Source organism: Labrus mixtus, chromosome 19, assembly GCF_963584025.1.
Source record: "Labrus mixtus chromosome 19, fLabMix1.1, whole genome shotgun sequence".
Taxonomy (NCBI): Eukaryota; Metazoa; Chordata; class Actinopteri; order Labriformes; family Labridae; genus Labrus; species Labrus mixtus.
Window position 1 is genome coordinate 9,635,049 of NC_083630.1, and position 17,744 is coordinate 9,652,792.

Here is a 17,744-nt window from a genome sequence, read left to right on the forward strand (position 1 = left end):
GCACCCTGGCCGTACTCGGGAAGTGCCCTGGCACCTCTCCAGCTACCAGACCAACTTCCATATTATGGTCCACATTGGCACTTGAACCGGCGACCCTCCAGTTCCCAACCCAAGTCCCTACTGACTAAGGTACTGCCGCCCCCCAATCATATCTATGAGCCGATGTTTCAGGCTTGTGCACACAATTTTGTATCTCACCAACTGTTACCATGGGAATAAAATTAGATTTTAACATCAATTTGGAGCCAACAAGGCCAGCACATGGCTGAAGTTATCATACCTCTATGTCCGGGTAATGAGCGGAGCAGCAGCATTTGCTTCTACAAAATAGTCAAAAACACCACAGGGTCCTTTTTAACAAGCGAGGAAGGACATCAGCTTCACCGTTGAAAGTAAATCTATTAATTATCAAAAATGAAGACAGTGTTTTTTAATTTTATTTCACTAACCTTCCTGTGAGGCTGAATCCCACCGCCATACGAGGACGGCTATTTGGAGAACTAGAAAAGGGGTTTATTTCAGAGACACTTCTCTGTATTCTTGGGATTTATTGAGTCATTTTGCTGCTGTGTTTGTTGCTATACTTCCAGTAGAATAGCTGCCTTCACAGAAACAATGTCTGAAAAGTTTATGAAGGGGCAAAACAGTGATCCAGCAGGGACATTTTTATTAATAAGACAAAGCCTTTCCTTTACTATTTTTCTACAAAGGCAGTTCATCCTCAGCACCTTGACTGCTAAATGAAGCCATGACGCATCAGCACTGTCTTACAAATAAGGGCTAGAATAAATAAGTCGACTAGGTGTTTTGATTTTCACATTTCTAATACTCAGATGGATTCTATGTTATTAATGAGCTTAATTAACCTTCACTAAGATGGCAATACGTGAATTAATAAAAAAAATTGTTAACATTGAAAAAACATATTTTGCCCCCCATTTGATGACGAGTTTGACATCAAGTCGGGAAGTCGGGCACCTCATTCTTTTCCGAGTTTCCGACCTGAGCAGGTGTTTATGTGCATTTTACATCTCGGAAACTTGTTTTTCTGATGTGTCCGACACCACATGAATGCACCATACGTCCCAAAGGGTGGCCAGGGCTGGCCTCGGCCCACTTTGAAATCTGATTGGCCAGCCAATCCTAAAATATTATTAACTGCCTGGTCAGAAGTGGGACTTGTGATAAATCAACTATTAGGGCTCAGTTCAAACAGGCTGCAGGAAGCTGTATTTGCTCAGCACATTTTCTTTGATTAGAGCCTCTGTATACCTAAACAGATGATAGTGATTGAGAACATGATTAGACCTCTTCTCAGGAATATGTGGGCGTGGACAAGTTTGTTAAACAGACAGCCATGACAGCAAGGATGGCTTGTTGACCTGTTATCATACTTATTGGTGCTTTGAATTTATTACATCATAAATTCGCACCATAGTGCCGTCTGTTTACAACCTGTCCTGGTCTAATCAGCTGGAATCATTTGAAACACCTCTGTGGGTCTACAGAGGCTTTAAACTGTAAATAGTGGCTTTGAAACGTGCACATTTTTGAGTCCTTAAGAATGGTTCTTAGGGGGAGCGGGTGACAGAGTGGTTGGTTTGGGCGCCCCATGTGCAGAGGCTGTAGTCCTCGAAGCAGGCAGCCAGGGTTCGAATCCGACCTGGGGCTCCTTTCCCGCATGTCATTCTCCTTCTCCCTGATTTCCAAATCTATCCACTGTTCACTGTAAAAATAATTAATCTTAGATGTTTTAAATGTACATGGGTAGGGTTAGAGTTAGGAGTGCTATTTATTCATGTGTATGTGCATACTTAATGCCACCCATGCATATGTAAGCACCTAAGGGTTCCGTGTCCACCTTGGCGTTTTTTCCTGGTAGAAAAGCACTGGCTTTGTGATCGGGAGTGCGCTAAGAAGAAAAGCGCCGCACGTCCCTTCTGTCTCTACAATGACAGTCTGTTGCGAAAATCCGCTGTATGACCGACACTGCTCTGTTTCTTTTGACTATATGTTTTTGTATTTTAGATCATTTATTTTCCAGATCACACACAGAGCAAAGACGATAGACCATGTTCTACTTGAGCACTCAGAGCGGCCTCACAGAAAAGGCAGTGAGCTCCAGGCGCCTGCTTACTGCTGCCAACGCTCTCTACTCATTGAAAACAATTTTAAAAAAAGACTCTGGCGCATCAGACCTTGGGGGACAATGGCCTTATTTAGGCCCCCTCAATCCAAAAAGTCTGGACACACCCCTGATTATGACATGAGGACAACAATAGAAATGTGATCATTGCAGTGATAACCTCACGTGGGCTTATTGAGGATCGTTATGATTACACTTTGATTCAGAGAATTAACATACAAGTGAACATAATTAATTCCCGAAGACAGAATACACTGGGAGAGTTTCTCTTACTAAAAACATATGGCTTGCACTTGTCCATCTGCGTAGCTGAATCTGATGCATCATTTAATCTCACTCTCAAAGCCTTTTTTTTTTGCTTTACTGCTGCATTCTCAGTGGGCTACATAGAGTGTTGCGACGGTAGGGTATGTGATGGCATCAGGCTGTGCAAGTCGACCCTGACATCCCTCTCCACAGTTTTCCCTCCCAACAAGCTCCGGGTCTACTCAAGGGTCATTTCCCAGTTGGATGTGCCCTGTAAACGTCCAAAGGGAGGCTCCCAGGAGGCGTCCTTATCAGAACACCTCAACATGCTCCTTTCAGTGTGTCAGAGACGCGACTCTTCTCTTTGCTCCCTCTGATTGTCTGACATATCTCTAAGATAATATATTACCAAAAATCAGGATTGAAAATAAATTTGACTTTTTTTTTTGCTATTGTAGGGTTGCTTGATCCTAACACATTTTTTTTAGGACAAACAACATCATTTAAAAAGGTCATGTATTTCTCAACTTGCTGTATCACAGTGCTGCCGTCGCCCTCACTGTGTCCTCTTTCTGCGCTTCGACATTAACGGGTGTTACTTTTCCAATGTCCAAAGTCGAAAGCAGAACACAGAACAGTGAGTATGTTATTCTTCTTTTCTCTAGTCCTTTTCTCTAGCGTTATACACAAGGCCGTCCCGTCCATGTAAACATGATGTAAACACGGCTCTGACAATACAGCTGACGGGACTCGAGCTTCTCACTCATTGTAGACAGTCATGACTCAGAGAGACATTTACACAGGATAGACTTGATTCATGATAAATTTATGTGTAAATTGTTGCACATTCTTCCTTTAAGATGTAATTTAACTTTATAGTTTGACCCGTGTCCCATCTGTTAACATTAAGGGGGCGGGGTTAATGACCTATACTGCAGCCAGTCAGCAGGGCGAGCTCTAAATATTTTTGGTTCCACTCCCAACCAGCTGTTCCTCCATCTTCATATGCAGTCTACGCTTCAAACGAAATTTGACCAACTAAACATGATTGACATTGGAATTACATCAATACATTTATGTTTACTCTAGTTTAAAAAAAAAGAAGAAGACATAATTCTGCATTTTTCTTGATGCCACATGTCTCATACAAACAGTTAATACAGTTTGTCTATGTGCCCATGTTGTCTGCCTTGTCTCTCCTTGTAAAACATACTGAGCAGCAGGTGGGAGCACAGGGACTTATCAGTACAAACCCCCCCCCCCCTCATGGGGATTGTAACACAGCCTGCAGGTGCAAGAGAAATCCCCTCAGGCAGACAAACAGCAGCAGTGCAGTATCAACAGACGGCTTGAGCAGACTAACAGGTCTGTGCGGAACGAGTGAGACTCTTTGATATAGAGACTAAATATCACTCTGACAGCTGTCTGACGCAAAGATTTGTGTCACTCAGAGAAGTTGAATGCTAGAAGAACAGTTAACTGAGAACACTTGAAATGTTATTCATCTTGTTGGCCAATTTTCCTGTAATGATTCCAGAGCAGCAGGGGAAATGAGGACAGAGAGAAATCAATGCAAATCTACAAAAAAAATGCACCAACAATATAGAACAAAATGCTAATATGGCTGAATTTAACCTGCACACATTACTGAAGGAAACACATTGTTTTACTATACAAAGTATTTTAGCAATGCATGATATAGGACTGAGATTAAACCCTTTCATGCATGCACTGCATTCCTGAAAAAAAAAAAAAAATTGTGCAGGCATGTATGAGCACAGAAGGCCAAATCTGGGGGCGCCAGTAGCTGGTTAGTGCACGAGCCCCATGTACAGAGTATATAATCCTCGAAGTGGGCGGCCCAATTCCGACTTGTGGCTCGATCCTTTCCCGCATGTCGTTCCCCACTCTCTCTGTCCCAGATTTCTGACTCTATCCACAGGTCTATCTCTAAATAAAAAGCACGTCATTATATTGCGGTTGTCTTGTGGAAATGTCCTTTTAACAAGATTTAGTGATTTTACCAAAGAAACAGTCACCACTCCAAAAGACTCTTCCTCCTCTGTCAGCAGGCACTACACAGACGCTCCCCCTCACCTTAACCAAACGGAGTATTTTGAGTTGTGTGAGAGCTGCTGACATCAACAATCTACTGCTTTGAGGTGCCTTTGGAGAGGCAGTTTGGGAAAATATCAGGTCCTGAATGTCCTGTAAATATCTAGACTATGTCAGGAGTTTGTGTGAACAGAGCTGTCCAGTGGAAAGAAAAGCTTGATGTCAGGGAAGGCTACATAGAACATGATGTTGATTCATAACTGGGGACATGTTTAAAGGATACAGAACGTAAGACTTTGATCAGAAACTCCAGGGTTGTTGTGCTGTGTGCCACAAAAGTTTGGAGTAAGGGTCACATCAGGGTGCTTGTAATCCGCCTGCTGAAGTACGGTGACTCCTTCCTCTCTGGAGCTTCTAAGTACCCTCAGACTTTCTGTCATCACTACATTCATAGTGATGACAGGAAGTTCAATGACACAATAAACAGTATGTAGCTACCTTGTGTTGAATGTTGAGCAAGAAAAGGCAAAAGGCAACCTTGAAGAGAAAGTGAGTGCTTTTAGTCCTATTGAGAAAAGAAAAGGTAGAATGCAACTCAGTGAAATGAAGTGAAAATATGCAACATGTTTTTACAGGAAACGATACTGGCAAACTTTAGTCACCATTTTTTTTTATCACATCCTGTCTTAAAGGTCACATATTGTGCAAAATACACCACTAATATGTGTCCCTAGTCTGTCTAAAAACCCCACAATTATGAGAAAAGTCCGTCCTCTCCGTCGTTTTGCCTGCTCCGCTTTTCAGAAAATGTGTGCTCAAAAAGGCTGTTTGAAGATTTTCCCTTCGTGACATCACAAAGGTCAGTAAACCCTATCGCGGATGGGTGACACTCCCACAGCTAGGTGTTTGTTCTGCCCTCTGAGTCTGCCTTCTCACTGTCAACAATAGAGCATGGTGCGTATGGTGAGTATAGGGATGCAGGGGTCAGGATTTAGGACTCCCAAACAAAGGCACACTTGAGGGCATCAAATCATGGTGGAAAGTATGTATCTTGTATGTATTCATTCTGAACTAAACTAAAAGAAAAAGATTTATCCCACAAAAGTTATTTTTTTACTTGTTTCAGAGGTGTGGGAGAAAGAGAAATTGGAAAGTTTGTACTATTTTTAAACATATTATTAAGACAAATCCAAGGAGAGAAAATGATTTATATCAGACATAGAAAGTGGATGACCTTCATATTTCTCTCACTTGTCTCTCAGGGTTACCGTCTACCTGGCATAACCGATAGAGAGGACAACACCATCAGGCTCGAGTGGAGGTGGTTCAGAAAGGTCAGAGGGCACAACTTGCACCACAATGACTGGGACAGTGTGGGCAATAGACTGTAAATATATGAATGTAAATATAATAATGGATGGCGCCTGAGTGATTGTCATCCATCTGTTACTGTGGGGATCTTTGAAGTCCCATCAATGCTGGAAATGCTTTCTCAACCCAACTTTCAGTCAACCTAACGACAGGCTGAGAGCTGGAGCTGAGTTGGGTTTTAAGCCTCTTGATCAAGTGTTAAATCGCGCCCGCCTGTCAATCATGTCAGCTTTGTTCCTTATTGTGAATAACGCTTATCCTTCATTAAATCAACAGATAAGTTATCAAAAAAGTCACCCCTCCGTGCAGTGTGTGCTGATCGAGACTTGAGCTGCTCTTGAGTAGACAACAAATCCAACTGTGGTTGGACTCGGTAGCTTCGATTTGTCTCATTAGAGTTTCACTCAAGGTTTGAGTAACCGTCCTGATGTTTGTTTCCATACTGCAATAACAGCAGCAGCTGTGTGCAGGATACAGACTGCTCTGTCTTTACTCAACCACAGGTTCTTGTCTGATTAGGCCTGTATAATAGATAATGTGCATTTATTAGGAGACTGAGGCTTCAAAACTGACTTTTAATCCCAATATTGATTCCTTTGACACCGACTAATGAGAGGCCAGCCCCTCATTTGTGAGTGGAATAGGCTGCAGGTTGTTTTCATGTTGATCAGGCCTGTAGTGAAGCATGGAGGCTCATTTTCATCTATCAGCTCCACTGACTTCAGAGACAGAGCTGATTAAGAGCAGTCGGCTGAAAGCTCTGATTTACAGGCCATTCGAAACACACACATTCACACGAAGTCCTTCTCTTTTGCTGATGAGGAGGAAACTTAAACTGTTTCTGGTCACGTCTTATTTTGCTCTATTCCTACTCTATTTTTACCATTCTGATGCTATTTCTGAACATCCTGTGTTCTTTTTTTGGCTGTCCTGTAATTTCTTCCACCACCATCTCCACTTTGTGTGTTACTAAGAATAACCTCTTTGATTTGTTGCACATCTAACAAACCAAATGCACCTATTTTTGTCTTTTTAAGCACTTTCCTAAGTTGTTTCCATGAACACTGAACAGTGTCAATTTAATCATCTCTGGACAGGTTAAGATATTTCAAACTAACTTGTGATAAAAACCAGCCACATCAGAATGGAGGGAATATTGATATTCAAACAATCAGAGCATACTTTCTGTAGTGGCTCGATTTTTTTCTCAACCAGTCCATGTTCGAAAAGGGTGTAGGATGATGTGGAAAAAAACGTAGTGATTTGAATGGTTTTAAAGTCGAACAGGATGTTGAATTTCAGTGTTTTCAGTTTGATGAAGAGTGGGTTTGTTGGTTCTCTGTAGTTGGAGTTAGCTATAATTCTTGGTTCTGTGTTTGTTTTGTATGTGTTCCCCCACACTTCCACACAGTAACTAATATATGGGAGTATTAGGGAGTAGTACAAAGTGTAAAGTGACATCACTTTATATAAAATGCAATAGATTTAGATATTTTTGCCTATGTATTGTATGTGTGATTTCCAGGATAATTAATTGTCTATAATTACCCCAACACATTTTATTTCAGACACTCTTTCAATTTCTACATCATTTTTCATCAACTTTCTTGGTCAAGTTAGTTGATTGGTTCCCAAATATTACAAATTTGGTTTTACTTAAGTTCAGTGTTAGTTTATTTGGGTCAAACAAACTCTTCAGTTTCTCTAATTAATTTCCCACTGTATCCAAAAGTTTTTAGAGTACAGAAAACTTGTTGATGTACAGAATAAATAAAAATGGCCCCAACACTGAACCTTGGGGAACTCTGCACTTTAACTACATCTGTTCTATACATATTGATATCTATTTTCTAAGTAACTGATGAGCCAAGTGAGCGCTACTTCTCTTATTCCATATTTCGGTTTTGTTTTTAATAAGTTATGGTAAAATGTTTCAAATGTTTTTTGAAGATCCTGGAAAACTCCTACAGCTTATTCTTTTTCTTCGACAGCTGTTGTGATCTCTTCTACAAATTCTACACGTGCCAGAAAAAACAGTTTATTAGAACATAAATGAGGAAATGATATGTTTTTTTTTTTTTAAAAGAGAGACCCTGGCAGAGTTAAATGTTTTATGGGGGCTTTGCCTCAGTAGATGCACAAAAACACACTTATGTCTCGTGTTAAAACACAACCTCATAAATTAAAGGAGCAGTATGTAACTCTGACACCTAGTGTTTAAAATTGGTACTGCAGTCCAAATTTTAAACATTATAGAGAGCTGTCTCTCCCCGCCACCTCCTCTCTAGAGTCGATTTTCACGCAGGTTGCCATGCCGCGGACAGTAAAGCTTCAGTGTTTAGCCTTCTCTGCATCAGACTTCAAATATGTCTCCGTTCTAACCTCTCTTCATTTTTCAAAAGCATCTCCAATATTTGTCCTAGCTTCACCACATTTCTGCACGTGGAGCTTATTAGAAAAAGGCTGAGGCTTTTTTGGTCAGGTAGAATCCGTTATATCTGAACCAGTGCGCTTCTCCGCTTCCATCGCTGCAGCACCTGTTGGTTTAATGTTTGCCTTGCAAACCGAGTGGCCAGAGGCAAAACGGCCGTGTGTGCCTTAAAACCGCCTACATTCTCTGGTCAAAACAAAACCATCCAGGACCGGAATCGAGACTTAGAAGGACATACTGGCTGCTGCATTGTTGTCAGAGAAGCCAGCACTTCAACATAGCACGTTTCCTTAATGTCTGATGATATAGTAAAGTCATTTAATGATCTAATTCTGTAGATAATCTTACATATTGCTCCTTTAACCCACACCAGTTAAACAAAAAGTCTCTGAATGGACAGACACCACCAGAGGAGGGCTAATCTCTATTTCCCTTTTAATCAGTGCTAAATGATATGCTTCTCTGCAGGAGCCTGCTCTTTTATTTTCTAGCATTTATAATCCAAAAACTGTTTAAAAGTCTTCCCAACTGCCAGGAACTCTATAATGCCTGTGAAATTTAATTTACTACGTGCTTCTGTTGAATGATATGCTGTTTAAAGTAGTTCTGAAAAACACCAGGGACTGGCTGTTGATACTGTATGCTTTATTAAAGAGAGTACTGAGATGCAGACTTATTTCTTTCTCCAGAAATGTAATTAAGTTCAGAGAACAGATCATACTTTGTTGGTCCCGCAGCAGGTGAGTGGTTATTGTTACACTAGCAAAGGTCATAAATAGGAAAGAAGAACTCAACATTATAAATAAGTAAAGAAACTATAAGCGAGTGGACAGATTGTAAAAGAGGCACAGTGGCTGGATTCACATTAATGCACAAAGGACATGTTGATGTTACCCATGAGTGAACTGAAGTGTTGGTGTGTGCTCTTCTGCTACACATGACAGCAGCAGAAAAAAAAAAGGAGCTGTGGTATCTCTGCACAGATGAAGCAGACCTTGACTGAAGACGCTGCACAGTGGTGTCAGAGATTCTGAATGGGTTGGGACACAGGTCCAGCTGTGCTTATTTTTGCATCGTAGGTGACACCCCCCCCCCCCCCCCCCCCCCCCCCCCCCCCCCCAGAAGTGCTCTGTCATGCTCCCTCCAGGTGCTGCTCCAAGGCTTACTGCAAATCAAACACACCTGTGCCCAGTCTCCAATCAGAGGGGGAGGACAAAGAGCAGGAGGTGAGCTGGCAGCCAGTTGCCAGTGGGCTGTTGCACTGTGTCTGTTTTGCGTGGTAGATTTTCCAGTGTTTACTCCTTAGGAAGGACGGGTGCTTTGTCTTTAAGACCTTTGTGTTTCCTGCTGTTGCAGATTTGTGAAAAAAAAAAAAAAAGAAGGTTTGCAATTGCCAGAAAAATCAGCTTCTCTTTTGTTTGTGTTTTGTAAATAAAGCTGGTTTTGAGTTGTACATTCTAGTTTTGTTTCTTAATCATTTATTTTAAATTAGCTCATACTTTCTTCCTTTCCTTGAATTTTGATTGTTACTCCCCTCATCCCTTAGCCAATCTCTGGGAACGTAACAGTCACTTTGGAGAACAGTACATTATACCTCACAGTGTTGGGGAACTTAATCAAAAATGTAGTGCATTACACATACTAAGTTTTTTTAGAGTAATGCATTATTTTACTTACGGGGCTGCACGGTGGTACAGTGGTTAGCGCTGTTGCCTCACAGCGAGGCGTTTTCCTGGTTCAAATCCCTGACCGACAGCTCCTCTGTGTGGAGTTTACATGTTCTCTCTGTGCATGCGTTGGTTCTCTCCGGGTACTCTAGCTTCCTCCCACAGTTCAAAGACATGCTCGTTAGGTTAATTTGGTGACTCTAAATTGTCTGTAGGTGTGAATGTGAGTATTTCTATTGTCTGTCTCTTTATGTCAGCCCTGTGACTGACAAACAGTCCAGGGCGTAACCCGCCTCTCACCCTAAAGACAACTGGGTCGGCTTCAGCCCCTCCTGACACCAAACAGGAAAAGCAGTACAGATAGTGGATGGATGGATTACTTTACTTAATTGCTCACAGCTGAAAGTAATGAGTAACATTACTAGTCACATTACTTTGACATGCTCTGTAATGTCACCTTAGATACGCTGTCACTTCATCGCCCATTAAAATCATAAAGGTAAACCTTACAAATGCCCACATCAAAACATATCCTTATTCCGATGAAGAGGACATACACAAGATCTCTCTTGACAACAACAAGCCCATTTATCTCTGCTTTTATTGAGACCTGATGTTGTTGGAAAAACAAGCCTCGGGTGCTTGGTTGGTGTCGGCATCGTGCTATTTTCTCCAGCATCACTCGGGTGTTCAGTTTTGTGTTGCCTTCATGTTTACCTTTGCCTTTCGTGCTGGGAAAGAGGTGACGTCTCGTTCACAGCAGTGGAGAGTTTGTTTTTTTTTGGTTTTTTTTTCCGGCCCGGGCACAGTTTACACTTCACCTTCAAATTCTGGTCCTTTCCCAATCTCCCTGCAGCTGTCCTATCAAACTGAAGGTTGAAAAATAATGTGTGTATTTTGTTCTCAATTACATACTACCTCTGTCAGGGATAATAGTAGCCCTCTATATATCCTCCTTTACACCTCATTTACTGAGTCAAGGGAGCGCTCAAGAGAAAGATGACCTATCTAAACAAATCTGTTGAGTCTCTTGCTGACAGCTGTCGAGATGCAGCTGCCCTCGAAGACCACCGTTAAGAAGACGAAGACTTTACTATCTTGATGCCCTCTGACTACTGATTTAGGAGGAGAGTGCGTCCACATTACATTCTGCAATCCTAAATATAAAGCAACACTCAGAAGAACACAGTGTGGACTTTAAGTTCATACACAAACTATTTCATATACAATCAGACATGAGACCTGTAAAGGACAAAACCCTCAAGATGTTGGTGTGTACAAAAGCTAAACTCTCTTTAAAGACCGCTGTGGGCTCTTTTCATCGTCTTTATGCTCTCGGCCAGTACCTAAAACGTTTTATACTGTTTCTCCCCTTCCCTTCCCTCCTCTCCTCTCTGTGTATTTCTGTGCTATGTGTCACACTGGAGGCTCAGAGCAAGCAGTGGAAATGAAAGGTCAATAACAAAATGAGGAAATCGATGCAGTGAATCATTAAGCGAGCTGCTGCTGCTTCTGCTGCCTGCAACCACACACACACACACACTGCAGTGCTGGGGTGTGACACTCTGCTTAGGAACCTGCAGCAATTCTTCTTAAAAGTGCAAACTGCAGTATAGAGCCTTAGGGTTGGGACACCATATGCAGTCCTATATGCAATCTGTATAGGACGTGTGTTGTGTTGCAGGACAGATTTCCCAGGAGAGAGAGTGTAAAACTGTGCTGCAGCAGGTTTCCTCCTGAGCGTGGTGTGCATTATGATGGAAAATGCAGGAACACACTCCTTTGCCCTGCTGCGTGCATGTGTCTGCGTGTGTGTGTGTGTGTGTGTGTGTGTGTGACTTTGTGCATCATGTTGCATTCTCGTCCTCCATCATCCTCTTAATACTCACCATTTTCAGCCCTTCCTACCCATAAATCTTTCACAAATGGTCTGATTCCAGCTCTGACACGTTGAATCCCTGCCGCCTTTCCTCTGTGCTTTTGGTAATGATGATATTTCATCCGCATTACATTGCAACACTAAACACCCCTTTGGAGGAAGGGGACTTTGGCGATTTGCCGGTGAAGCAGGGGATGGTACAGTATTTTGCTCTTCTGTCTTTTTTTTTTTGTGCAGAGGCTAATAATAGCCTGACGGGCACAGATGGACAGTGATGTATGGATGTTTGCCGGATGCTGCTGATGATGCTGCTGCACACACACACACACACACACACACACAGAGTGCAGCATCTGGCAGCAGAAGGAGCTGAGGCCTGATGTCTTACTGCAACAGTTATGAAAAATACATAAGGTTTTTTTAAGTTGATGTTCGCGCAGCTTATGCATAAGTAATTATTTTAAACGGACAGATTATTCAATAGTGGAGCCCTGTGCTGTCAGAAACATGATTCAAGAAGGAAACAAATGAATTAGTGATTCTGCACCTTCTATGCTTTGCATTTTTTTTTTTTGCTGAGAATTCTATACTGTATAGTTCTTTTGAATTAATTGGATTCTTTTCCTATAGGTTGAGCCTGCTTCTTGTTGTAAATGATTTCCCCACAGAGTGAAAATCAATGAAAAATCTCTGGCGTGAGTTATATAATCCATCTCAGTGAATATTTTCTTTTTTAATGCCTTTAGTCATTGTCGCATGGGGACTCATGTTTAAGTGCAAACGCATTAAAAAGACTGTACTGCATTACCTCATGACAGTAATGTTACTTCAGAACAGTTCATGCAGACTCCCTGCTGAGTGTAATGAAACACACACCTGTAGGAAGTTTAGAGAGGTGCCGGTTAGTCTTCACATCCTTCTCTTTAACATGTAAAAGCACCTTTCAAATGTTTAATTATGATGTATTTAACCCAACTGTAGCTCACTTATGATGACATCATTTATGTGATTGTACCTTACTGCTGAATCCAACAACATTGTAGAGGTAGAAATGTTTTTTTAACTCTTTGTACACTTCTTGAGTTACTGAGGTGAAGTGTTAATGACTCAAAGACCAAATGTTAAAACAACTTGTATAACGCTTTAACGCCACAGGTCTCATTCAACCATTCACCACGTTCACACACTGATGGCAGAGACTGCTATGTAAAGTGTCTATCAGTATTAACATTGTTAAACATTCACACACCTCTGATGCAGCAAAAAGAACACCTTCGGGGTTCAGTATCTTGCACTAGTATACTTTGATGTGTGAGTGTAGGAGCTGGGGATTAAACAGTACGGGTGAGAGAAGACCGACCACTGATCCACAGCCGCCCCCATGTGATCTAATGGATTACATTTTTGTACGATGTGAAGTCTATCGAGCAGTGAGTTATTCTAGTCTATTTTCAATCAAAATGTCAAAATGTATTATGATAAATACTATTTACTGTATGTATTTATCTACAACTGTAAATTCTAAATAGTTGGGAAATTATATAAAATATGAATAATAACAGAATATGATGCTTTATAAAAACATTGAAGCCCCCATTGGAAAATAACACAAGAAAATAACACAAGAATTGAAATTGAGTTTTTGGAAAATGATATGTCCAATTTCTATTGGATGATGACAACATGTTTCAAAAAAGTTCAGGTTTCTTTTACTTGTACCTGTAGGTAAATGTGGTTGCAGGGACAGTCACATACGCAACACAACACAGATAATACAGAAATCATACGAAGTGCATATGCATGGTACATGGTAAAAAAAGTGTTGCCTCGTGTACAGAGGCTGAAGTCGTCACCGCAGCAGCCGTGAGTCGGAATGCAACCTCTGCCTTTGCTGCATGTCATCCCCCACTCTCTCCCTCAAATATTTACTGTCTCTCTTCACCTGTCCTCTTTAATCATTCAGGCAAAAATGGCACAAAATTCTCTTTTTCAAACATATTGGGGCAGCTGAGGAAACATTGGTCCTTTTCCGTGCTGCATACAGAAAGTGCGTTTTCTGGTTCTCATGTGTGTCCATACATCTTTGAGGTCTCCATTCATGCAGAATCTTTCTGTCTGTCCTTCAAACACACAGATCAGACTTGAAACTGAGTCAGACAATTTCAGAGAGAGAGAGAGAGAGAGAGAGAGAGAGAGAGAGAGAGAAGCAGAGAAGGAACTAAAGCATTGAGAGCCAGCGAGCATGAAAATGAATGTGTTTGTAATGATACACTAGAAGCTGTAATCCAGCTTTGTTTGATTTGTAAAGAGTGCTGATCTAAAATGTAGATTTGTTAATACACACTCAGGAGCAGTCTTAGAGAATGCCAAGAGGTGGGGATGAGGGTAATCGAGGACATAACACCAGAACTGCCTCAAAAGCTTGTTAAATCATAATTAGAATGTTTTTGTGCTAAGTCTTTTTTAATACGTTATTGTGTCAGTCAACATTGTCAACCAATCATTTCCTGTTGTCTGAACTTATCCTGACACTTTTTTTCTTTTGTTAACCCTCACCCAAACAAGATAAATGAATAAATGATGCACATAAACAAGATGGTAAATACCCACTTAGATATAACTGATTATATTACTTATTCATTTCTATTTACATGCACATATCTATCTAATATATATCTATACACTCGTGTTACATTTCAAAGAAAAAACAATTAAGAAATAAGAACAAAATAAATGACAGACAACTATAGAACAAAAGCATTGGTTTTGATATTTCATTTGTCAAGGTAGGCCTTTAGTTCAATCCCCCTTTACAGGTTTTTAAAATATATTTATTTTTGGGCTTTTAATGCCTTTATTCTAGAGACAGGACAGAGGATAGAGTCAGAAACTAGGAGAGAGAGAGAGAGAGAGTGGGGAACAACATGCGAGAAAGGAGCCACAGGTCAGGTTTGAACCCAGACCGCCAGCTCTCGAGGACTAAGCCTCTGTACATGGTGCGCACACACTCACCGCTAAATTTACCATTTTTCTGGACACAAAGTAAGTTAAAGAAAACATTGATAAATAAATAAATGATAAATCTTACCGTAGCCTGATTTGATCTTCTGGAATCTTTATCTCTCCAAAAAGTCAACAACTCAACAGATTTACCAAAAAGTGACTTGACCTGCTTCTCATTTGCTTTAAACTGTTGCAAATGATTTTTCCTATTGTGAAGGATTCATGCATCTGTAATATTTTGACTCTTCTCTTAATATCTAGTACATTAACTCAACAGTTTGAACATCTTAAGCCTTCATTATGTCTTAGTTCAGATTTTGTTTTGCTTTGATGTTTGAAAGGACGCTCTGCCTCGTTTTAACTTTTAAAATCCTCATTCTCTTTACATATCAGATTCTCTTGGTCAATGCTTGCTGCAGTTACAGACATTCACCACTGGGGGATGCTGCTGTCCTTCAGATAACACCTTCACATCAGTGTGTTGGACTGAGTTAGAAAATTCAGTTCTTGGCTCGGTTTAATCTTAATGCTACAAAATCAAGAGCACCTTGCATTTCTGCTGACCACATACTCGTCTTTAAAGTAATTTGAACAATGTCCTTCCTACCAGACATAACCCAAAGTCTCATGATCCAAATCTGACTTGAAGCTTATATAACTCCCATGTATCTGTAAGCGCGCCAGCCACACTGCTGTTGTGCGGCACAGCTGAGACTCACTGCTGTTGGACACGTTTTAGAGATTCAGGCTGAAAACCACAAGAAGCGCGCACAACGAGAGGCTTTATCATTTTCATCACACAGTACAAAAACTTCCTACAAATAATACTCATCCCAAACATCATAGTACAAAGGATGGTAAATAAATGAGAGTGCAAAGAGCTGTAAGGGGTTGAATTTACTTTTAAACACGACTTGACCTCCAGTGGAAGCTGAGTAAGGCTGGTGGGTATTATCACAGCAAGTCTAGTCATGAGCTCTGAAATGGATAAGCTGCACAGGGATAATCATCGCGTGGGATCAACATGGATAGAATACACGAGGCTCAGACCATCAGAACAGAGCCTCTTTTTAGATTGATCGTGAAGACTCAAAAATAAATCAATCTTTGGATACGTAAAAAAAAACCCTGTACAATCCCCCACTTGTGACTTTCAGTCGAAGTGCCCTCTTTGGTTTCCTCGTTCTTTCGCAAAAGTCGATGAAATGACTCAAAACCTCCACAAAGACGTTTAAGATGCAGCCACAGAAGAGACAAATCGTTGTCTTATGTTTAGCAGCTTTACCGAGGGCAGGAAGTCATGAAGTTATGTCTCAAGTTAGATACAAATCAATATAGAAATCCATCTTATGCCAAAAAGTAGTCTCCTCCCTTATTGATCTTTAAGTTAGCTTTCTAAGTTTGGAACCTTACAAACCTTTTCCAACTAGCATAATAAGTGGTCCTCTCTAATGTAGCCATTTAGCCACGGCCTATAGACATCATGGCAACAGCTGAACGCATACTTAACATACAAACAGTATGCACACAACAGGCTGAAGGCGCTAGACAAGCATTCACTGAACTCTGTAAATCTGCGTTTTCTTTTGATGCCCCAGATTCATGAAACACCCGTCAGCAAACTCTCAAGATTGGAGTTCTTCTGTGTCTTGCAAAGTTTAGGATTTGGATTTCTAGCCACTTTGTTTCCAATTGTAAGTGCTTAAATGAATCTCAGTTGTATTTGTAATTGATTATAATCGTTTGTTGGTGTTTGTTTTTAATTGTTGCTTTTTTTTAATATGTGTGTAATCTGGTCTGCATTGGAAATGAGGGAAACCTCAACGTCCTTACGAGAATAAATCCAGTAATTTTACTGAACCTTGTCAGTCGACATGGTTCTTTGACTTCTCAAAGATTTCTTGGCAAAGATTTTCCACTTATTACAAAACGTCTTTTTCTTGGTACAGACCTTTTCCACAGCAGACATTATTACTTATTTAACTAATGGCTCTGTTTATTTGGTGGTATCTAATTAAATGGTAGCAGGGAGGGGAGTCTTAATGCACCAAACCAAGACCCCGGAACTGACTGACCTGAATGTTTCTTTTCTGATCATTACATGAAAACCGTCCTGAAAACTGCACCTCAGCTCTAACCTCATCCATCCTCCACCCCTCTTTCCTCCTCCCAGCCTCCCGCCAACACTCCACCATTTCATTGGCTTGGTCAGGATCAGATTAAAATAGATTGTTTTCTATTGATCTCTGGGGAGGAAATTGAGTTACATTCTCCTCCCACTTTCTCTCCCGTCCTCCTCCTCCTCCCCTTTTTCTTAAAGACGGGTCACTTTGGATTTCCATGTGACTGATACATCACATTGTTTTCATTTCTTTTTCTTTTAGATGGTAAAGATGGAAAATCTATTGTACATCGTGCTGAAACAAAGAGGCAGACGTTTACAGACCAACGACTGTTCTGTGATGATCTGATGGACAGCAGAGTTTTAAAACCTTGCTGTGAGATAGGTTCTGTGAGGGACGGTTTAACCAGCTGTATTTGGTTCTATAAGTGTTTTTGATTTGTTTATTGATAAAATGAAGATTTTGATGATCAGTATATGTCCTCCAAGAAACAGTTGGGTGTTTGCTGCTGGAAATGAGTTTGGGATGAGACGCAGAAGAAGACAACAGTGCGGCCATACTGTGATTTTTTCTGATTATCAGGATCATTTGTTTTAAAGGCATGCAGGTATTATTAAATGCATGGTTTGAGGGGAAATTGCTCTTCAGGCGAGGGGGGGGGGGGGGGGGGGGGGGGGGGGGTGTATGGAACATGACGAGTCAGCACTGTCACAGTTCACTGTACTTCCATAATGCTCCATTACTCCCTGCTCTGATGAAATCTATAAATACACCCCAGACAAGCTCTGTATGAGGTGTGTTTGTTTTGTGTGTGTGCTCAGTG